General features: G+C 42.3%; 1 protein-coding gene across 1 annotated transcript in view; it reads right to left on the reverse strand.

The window, feature by feature from the left end:
* Positions 1-4453, reverse strand: part of Pino (protein pinocchio) — a 28876-nt gene extending 24423 nt beyond the window's left edge. Inside the window, exon 1 of the mRNA XM_078189286.1 lies at positions 4228-4453. The gene's annotated coding sequence lies outside the window, so the exon portion shown is untranslated. The remainder of the gene's footprint in view (positions 1-4227) is intronic.
* Positions 4454-8521: the final 4068 nt, after the last annotated feature.

The following is an 8521-nucleotide window of genomic DNA, read 5'->3' on the forward strand; positions in this document are numbered from 1 at the left end:
TATCATTTCTCTCTAAGGTAACATTGGCGTTGTCTAAGTCCTTTTAACACATGTCCTTTTTTAATACATTAATTCAAAAAATTATAAATAATTCGCTAAAAAACGGATATTAACACAGACTGGTATAAAAAACTACTAGCTGAGTCGGTAATTCTGTGATCTAGGCCAATTTTGGTATATATTTATTTGCAACCTTTACGCAGAAAATAGAGAGTACTTATATTAAGCGGACCTAATTTGCGAGCATCTCCAATTCCAATGTATTTTAAGTGCACGCAATGCGTGCTGCTCGCGCTCGAAAGTGGACCGTGAACGCGAAACCAGCGTGCTGGGTTCTCAATACAAGTTGCTTTGAGCGCGTTATAGAAAAACCATGTGCAAGTCAATTTTCAAACTAACTTTCGTCACGAACGTAAAACGTAAAAGTTACTTCGAGTTTATAATTATTCAACGCTGTAAGTGACCCGTAATAGAATTTTAAAAGATTGGATTTACTTCTCACTTTTATCGGCAATGCACAACAGTCGATTTTATTGTTCTGCAAGTTTAGCGTTAACAAAACACCGTATATATTTTCTATTATTTCTAATATGAAAATATACGAATATATTACGTGACGTTTTCGTTTAGATGTCAACAAAAAAATCGTACGTCTCAAAGTATTATATGAAACGCGGCAGAGTTGTGTGCAACGTTCGAATTCGTCGGAGAAAAACGGAACGAGCTTCTCTCCCGCGTCCACCCCTCTATTTACATAAGAGGGCAAGTTTTACCCGATAGACGGAGCCGTGCGTGTGTTTTGCTAGCAGAGCGCAGTACGTACGCCACTTTCCACTCGTCTCGAGTGCGCACAAAAGCTAACCCAAATGCGTGACCCATGAGGAGCACTTCAACCCCGTCGTCGTCAACCATGGTGGTGTATATGTTACCGATTCCCGGAGGGCTTGAAACGGGGCCAACAACCCTCGAGGTCGAGGCGGTCTCTCCCACTCTCTCTCTCTCTCTCGTTCTCTCTCCCATGGGTTTGTCTTTCTCCTGGTGCGCGGGGGTGAATTCGATATCGATCGACCTCCGCCGACTGTTCTGGCAAACTCTCACGCCGATGCGTGGCCGCGGCGAAAGCGGAATCAGGTCGTTACGTGCACGGGCCGTGAACGGAAATACGGAAAATCGGATCCACGTCGACAGGATCCAACAGTTTCCCCTGATCGGCCGTAGATAACGCGCCGGGTTTCCCGATTTTCGCGCGGTTTATTTCCGTTGCGCCATTTTCGGTAACGTGGCGCAAGGCGCATCAGAGGTACAGTCCTCGGTTTGCCGCTATATGACGCTATTGCGCACAGTATGATCTTATCTGGAGCTATATCGTCCGACTGTGTCGTTTATAGATGGATCGCGCTGGTTTCGCGACGATTATAGCGATAAGTTTGTGAAACGCAATACAATGGGAGCGTGGCGCATATGCTGAATTTGCGTCAAAAATGAGTTTCTGGCAATGCCAGGCGAGCAGATAAAAATAGTTCTCGTTTTTATAGCGATCGGTCGATTGCTTTGGCTCTGCGATGTTCGATGCTAATATTAAAAATATATTAATCGTTGTTTCAGTAATAAGGTCACGGGGTTGTGTATTTCAAACTGCAATTGCAGAAATTATTCGATAAAGTTTTGTTCACTTGTTTGGCAGTAACCGATTTCAAAAGCGAATTGAAAAGAGTTCAGATAGAAATTAATGTTTAATAATATTAACTATAAATTGTGTGACGTCTACTGTGTGCTCGGAACCGTTTCAAACTTCTCATAGTTGCAAGTGAGGTAGAGATAACCCATCTTTTAGACGAGACGATATTACGTTTAGATTATGCAGTAATACAGATGTATTATATAAGCTAGATAATAAATTCTTTGAGTAACTTCGGTGAATGACTTTTTTACTATTGAATGGCTCAACCACCAGTTGACCTATCCATTCGAAAATGCGAGGTTGCATGTAGCACCATCTACATGTATTCGGTGAAAATAAAACAATAATCAAGGAATATAAAATAAAAGTTATATGAATTCGAATGATACCCGACGCCATTTTACAAAATAACGCACAGTTTCCGGTTGAAAATACGAAAGAATAAAGCAGGCAACTTATTTTCTTTATCTGGATCATTATCTGTACCTCGAAGCATCATAAAAAATAAAAATTTGAAAAACTGTTCGCTGGAAGTTTTTATTTTACGCAATCTTTGGGTCGCGATCACGGCGAACAATGCGTACGGCTGAACTGTAAATAAACAATCGTGGCATACAATCGTGCAGCTTGAACGTCACTCGCGTGACGAGAAAATGCACGGTGTGCCCGAGTGACTTTATGTAATTGCAATGTTCAAATTGCCCTGAAGCAACGACATTGCAAGGACCTTCGGTTGCATAATGTCCGAGCAGCGCGCGGTGTATACGCGCCGGTACGGAGGCAGGTCACGGTTTCCTTTTTAGGCTGATAACACTAAATACGGTGGCTGCATGAAAGCTTTACCCGACTACGGATTCGGATCTTTCGTGAAAATGTTCCAACCATAATACCAGGCTACTGGTTCTACACCAAAACTGAATCAGCATGGTACGTTGCTTCGTGTATCGCAGATGGTCGCGAAAATCCACGTGTCTGTTACTTTTCCAAAAGCATGAATTATTTTTACAATTGAAAAATTATTGTTTCACTAATATTTTATAGTAATTCTAATAATTTCGTAGTAATCAAGTTTTACAAAATTGTTATAATTTTTTTAGTCGGCATTAAGGATTAACAGTGACAGCAGTGTTTTTAAATTGTTTGCAAACATCTAAGTAAAGACTAAAACATTGAGTGTTTTCACAACAATGCAAAAGAGCAGCTTCGCGCTCTCAATAGTTATGAAAACAAAGAAGTTTCGGACCTATCTAGCGCCCCCATTTTGAAATTGAATGGAAACCTCGAATAAAGGTCTCCGCGTTATAGTCGAAATACATATAATGTATGATCCTCATTTGAAGTTTAATTGTTATTAGCGCACTCTGATGACCAACTGGATAACAGCACGTTTGAAAAAGTAAACAATAGAGTAGGATCCAGCGAAACTGTTGAAAGTCAGGTCAGCGAGCGTATCGTGAAATTTTCAACAGTTGACCAGACCGTCGCGCAGCCGCCGCAGTTCTCTCGGGAAATATTTGCCGCGTGCCCGAGAAAATAAATGAGAGAAAAAAATACCGCTACACGCGAGGTCAATCCATGTGATCGTACAGAGCGTTCGACGGGATCGACACGAAATGTTTGTGAGCGTCATGCATGAGCGAAACGGGCAGGAATGCAGCGAAGCGTTAATAGGATTGAGAAATTCAAATTCCGCCTCTGGAATTCGCCGCCGTGCGACTGGCGTAACGGGTTCCCGACGAGGCTCAACACACAAACAAACATAATCGTCGTCAAGATATGACCTCGTTGCATGTCGCCACGAAGTTCCCCGTAAAATTCAACCGTTCACCGTACTTGCTCGTCGATCGTTATCGAAGGCGTTTCACTCGCGTCGATTCACACGGACTCTATACGATCGAGAATGATTTTTCGATCGCGACCGGTTCGAATATCCACCACGCGACGACCGGAAGTAAGAGACAGATAGATCGATAACGATAACGCGGGATCGATGGAATCAAGGAGAAGGTATTCGGCGCGAAAAATGCTTGGATCGTCGACGCTCAACGGTCAAAAGCTCGGTCGATGATGCTCGACCGTTGGGCGTCGGAACGAAGTAACCAATCTGAAGTTAGTTACACGACTAGACGTCCGGAGTATTGATTCTCACGCTGCGTTCATTTCTTCGGTCTCGATGCCACACACGCATACGAACATCCTTTCTCCTTGAAACGGAAAATAGAGCTCTCTCGTTACACCATCGGGATCGAGACTTTCTATCTTTCAGTAGCAGAAACGTGTCTACCGAATACATGCTACACAACTTGACGCGAAGGAAAAACCGTTCCGTCGCGATCGATAGGTATACGGTGAAAGCATGGGCGAACGACGTTTCAATGGAACGGTTGCCAGAGATCCGATCGTCGCTCGAATATGTTTTCTCCGGACCATTGTGTGCGGCAGTGATTAGAAATTCACATCGGAACGAGAGAGCAACGGCAGAACGCGTCGGTCGGTTATCCGCATGGGAGAGAGGAGGGCATGGTTTTAGGGTGTTTGCAACTTACGTTTCGCAGTAATCCTTGAAAACCGGGACGACAGCTGAAGCACAACAGCGGTGCACTGACTTTCACTGGTTTTCGAACTTTGATATACAGTTGAAACGTAAAGATCTGGCGAGATCAACGATGCGTTTTCAAATAGAGAAGCTAGTTTTAGTTAGACGATCGGGGGTCTTTAGAAACGTCGAACAAACAGCTACGATGTCTCTACTCTGACTGAAGCTAACCGCCACCGCGCGATCGCCTTTTATAACCGCGGTGTGGGTTGGGCTTCGTGGCGATGCCAGCCGAGTGGCGTGGGGGGAGCGGCGACGAGACCCGAACCAGAAAGCACGAACTGCGCAACCGTGTGCGCCGATGGACGGGTTAGTGTGCGGTCGCGCGTGAGCGTCGTGTACGACAGAGATACAAAGGGGCAGGGATTCTCCGCGCGTGGCGCCGACGACACGTTACTGGCACATGTTGATAAATAAATAACGAATCGCTGGACCGATAACGCACTTTATCACCGATGAATTCCAGACTCCTGACACTCGCGTATCCGTCGAGTACATCTCACCGTGTCGCGGCAATCCTTAAGAGCAACGCTGCGATCGTCGAAAGGTCAGACTCCACGGTTGATTAACACATTCAGGTCGCTGTGACCCACCCGTGTTGCACTGGATGATGCTCTCCGTGCACCGGGGGGATAAACCATTAGCGAATTTCTTGCTACCATATGCTGTTACTTGGTTTATAAATAATTGTAAATGGCATTGGCGTCGGTGGACTATCAAATATTTTTTGCAAATCGTGTAACCTTAAAGTTTTAAATGTTACGTCACGTTCTCTTACGTCTTTTTCGATGTCGGATCGGATGTCATTGGCAAATATCTTACTAACCCATGCTAACACTTGCTTTATAATTATTGTACTTGACATCGCGTCACGAAACTGTCAAATATTTTGAAAATTGTGAGAAGACGTGCTGATTAAGACTTTTCGTATATTTCTTTGATTGTTGAATGGGCCGTTATTAACGTCACTGGACGGTCAATATTTTGCGAATTATGTAAATTAATAACGCGAACGAAAGTTAAACGAATTTTTAAGTGTGAGGCAACATTTTGCGTCAATGCTTGTTACGTCGAAAACAATAACTTTGTATACAATAAGATACTGTTATTGCAAAAGCTATATTCATATCGACGGTAAGAGGTCGGCAAATACGAAAGTCCATCGGTGTTATAGTTAATCAAATGTTTGATAAGTATGATAATCGAACGGTGACCGTGTGATCGTGATTAACCTTAATGTCAATAACCGGGTGCCCGCCAGATTTGCGTTTAAAATTGTTCCGTGTGTTCCTGTTGAAAAGTCACGCAACTACTTTGCGTTAACGCTCGTCGGATAATTTTACATTTATTTACATATTCGTTATGAAAATATACGCTTAATGTCCCGGACAGGAAGCTTGTGTTTGTTTCGGACAATTCTGAATAAGGTTTCATAAGTTAACGAAATGATTTATTACAACGTATTAGTAAACAATTGTAAAATCAACCAACAATATAATAGTATTATCGCGACTTATAGAACGTATTGATGATATCATTCTAAATCGATTAAATACCACGTCAAAACAGGTAAAAAGTGTTAAAGCATAATAATCAATTGATCTTACCAGATGCTATGACCTATCAGAGAGGCCGCCGTAATATTTTATCGAACTTGTTTTACAGACGCATCTATCTAATCGATGAAGAGTTTCATATCGAAATCATTAATTATGATAACAAGCATCCACAAACTGTGCAGCTGGAACCAGAACTTATGCATTGACTTAAATAATGGTCTGAATCTTTCAGTTTAATTTGTTAGTCTTCAGTATCGTAAATGGATCCTAGTATTTAATTTGTTTGAACATATAACAATAGAAATGAATTACGAAAACTAGTCAAACACGGTGCCAAACGTCAGTGTCAAAGATCTTATTTGGATTAATGTTTATCTTCGTCATCTATATTGATTCATTTGCTTATCTATCTTTATTTATTTTTATATTTAATCACTTATCTATATTTATTTATATTTACATCTATTTATTCATCTGTCTTTATTAATCTTCATCTATCTATATTTATCTATATTAATTCGATAACGTTGAATAAAAATATTTCTCCTCGCGAATCAAATCATCGTCGTCCGAGTCAAAATTCGCCCAACGCTGTTTTAACACAACCTCCGGTCTGTTAGAGAAAATACACATCTCTTTTGCTCTTCTTACGATCAATATCGTTTATTCCACGAAAGCGTTCCCAATGGAAGCGCGAAGTTCTCCGTACACATGCAGATGGAGAATGTCACTTGGAGCCGTGTAACAGAACACCGTGGTATCTCCCACGCGTAAAAACGTAAAAACCCCCAGGAAATGAAAGGCGGCTGCGGGGCCGCGCCGGTATCCCATACACACACCCTACCGAATTATGCGGAGAAAAAGAGAAGCGTAGGCTTATCTTTGACGCTGAAATGTCACCGTCCTCCGTGTTACATTCATAAGCCTGACACACGTCAGGCAGGCCACCTTTTGCAGATTAGAGAGGGCAGAGATTCTCAGTTCGACGCCGCTGTATCGGCTGCCTATCGATTTCCTGTCCCTTACAACGTTTCTGCGTCTAACCGAGACGAACAGAAACGGCCCCGGGGCACAAAATGCCTCGATGCTTTCTGCGCGTTAAATTCGAACAGGAAAGGCGTCGGAGAAAGTGGACTTTGCTTTTTCATTTCTCACAACTTTTCCCTAATTCGTCGGAGATTCTTCGAACCACCTTTAATCCCGAGGCACCTTAATACCACTTTGTTCTTACACCACGGCTTGAACAGAGATTTTATGGCACCTCGGACAACCCTAAAACGCTACAACCTCTTACCCTATAATATCGTGTTAGACGCGTTATGAGCATTTCCATCTAATTCGCATTGAATTTTGAAATACAAAGCGTAGGTGCAGCGTTGTTGTACCTTAGTGGCAGGTATACCTTTCCCCCTACACCTTTTCTCTTTCTTATTGTTCCGGCTGGGAAAACCCTCGCAGGGTTATGTACCATCCAGAAATCACCTTTTCTGTATTCGGGCTACTTTCGACCGTTGGCTATGGAGACGTTTAGGGGTGCAAAGGAAAGTAGCAATAAATCGTCGAATGCCATGATCTGGACATTCTACGACGTTTACCTCTCCCCGATACCTGTTATAACTACACCTTCCTTAATGAGGATACAGTAACTATCAAAATGCTACAACTAATTTTCAATGATATTAACGTAATTAATAATATTAATTTTCTATATCTTTTTATATCAATTTCTTAATATTTTTTATTTTTATGAAAGAAATATATATTGTATATACTATCAAGATGAATACATATATCTGGAAAATCTCGATGCAAAATAGTATAACTATTATTAAAACAGAAATACAGAAAGAATCGCGAAGGTGTTACAATGAAAATGCTGAGAAATTAGAAGAAGTTCAGTTTCGTTGTTCTTGCAGAACTTCACGCGTCGTTCACGTGCACGATTCAAGCTTTGTCTTCGATAACATGGCCTACGCGATCGTTATTAGGTGCGTTCTAATAAATATTCACCGAGGCAGCCGCGAACAGCGAAAGTATTTATTTTCGCAAACGAATAAAAATACACGATGATGCCGCGTTCGATTTCTATAGAGGATAGACCGGCATCTAAATTCGTAGCCGAGTCACGATTCCGCGGAAAAACGATGCTCAAAAGGTATTATGCTTTCGGTTAGGCCAAAGTTCCCGCGAACTGGCCCCGCTGGGAAGAAAGCGTGGACAAGGCGAAGCACAATAACGGAGAAGAGAAAGCAAAATATGCGGGCTCAAATAATTGTATGGCAACCGGCTATAAATTTTCGGTGTACAATAGCGATTTATACAATATAGCAATCACCGGTAACACGTGCAATTCGATCTTGATAAGCACGGGTATATACAAACCGTTGCAACAATGCGCGCCGCGCAGCTTGCGAAATCTAGAATGCGCGGCGGTTTATCAGCACTCGATATTTTATTGCAGGCTCACCCACGCTTCGATAAAGTTGCCGATGAAACGATAAGGTACGGAACTTTGCGCCTTGTTCGCCAATCCCTGTGCAACCAACACCAGCATGCAACACGGAAGATTATTTTAATTTCCGTGACAGAATATTGGATGACACAAGCCGGCGAATTTAGGCGGCGATTTATTTATAGAACGGCCGGCCCGTGAAAATTTACGCTATTCTGCAGCGAAATCGTGCG

Source organism: Augochlora pura, chromosome 8 (assembly GCF_028453695.1).
Source record: "Augochlora pura isolate Apur16 chromosome 8, APUR_v2.2.1, whole genome shotgun sequence".
Taxonomy (NCBI): Eukaryota; Metazoa; Arthropoda; class Insecta; order Hymenoptera; family Halictidae; genus Augochlora; species Augochlora pura.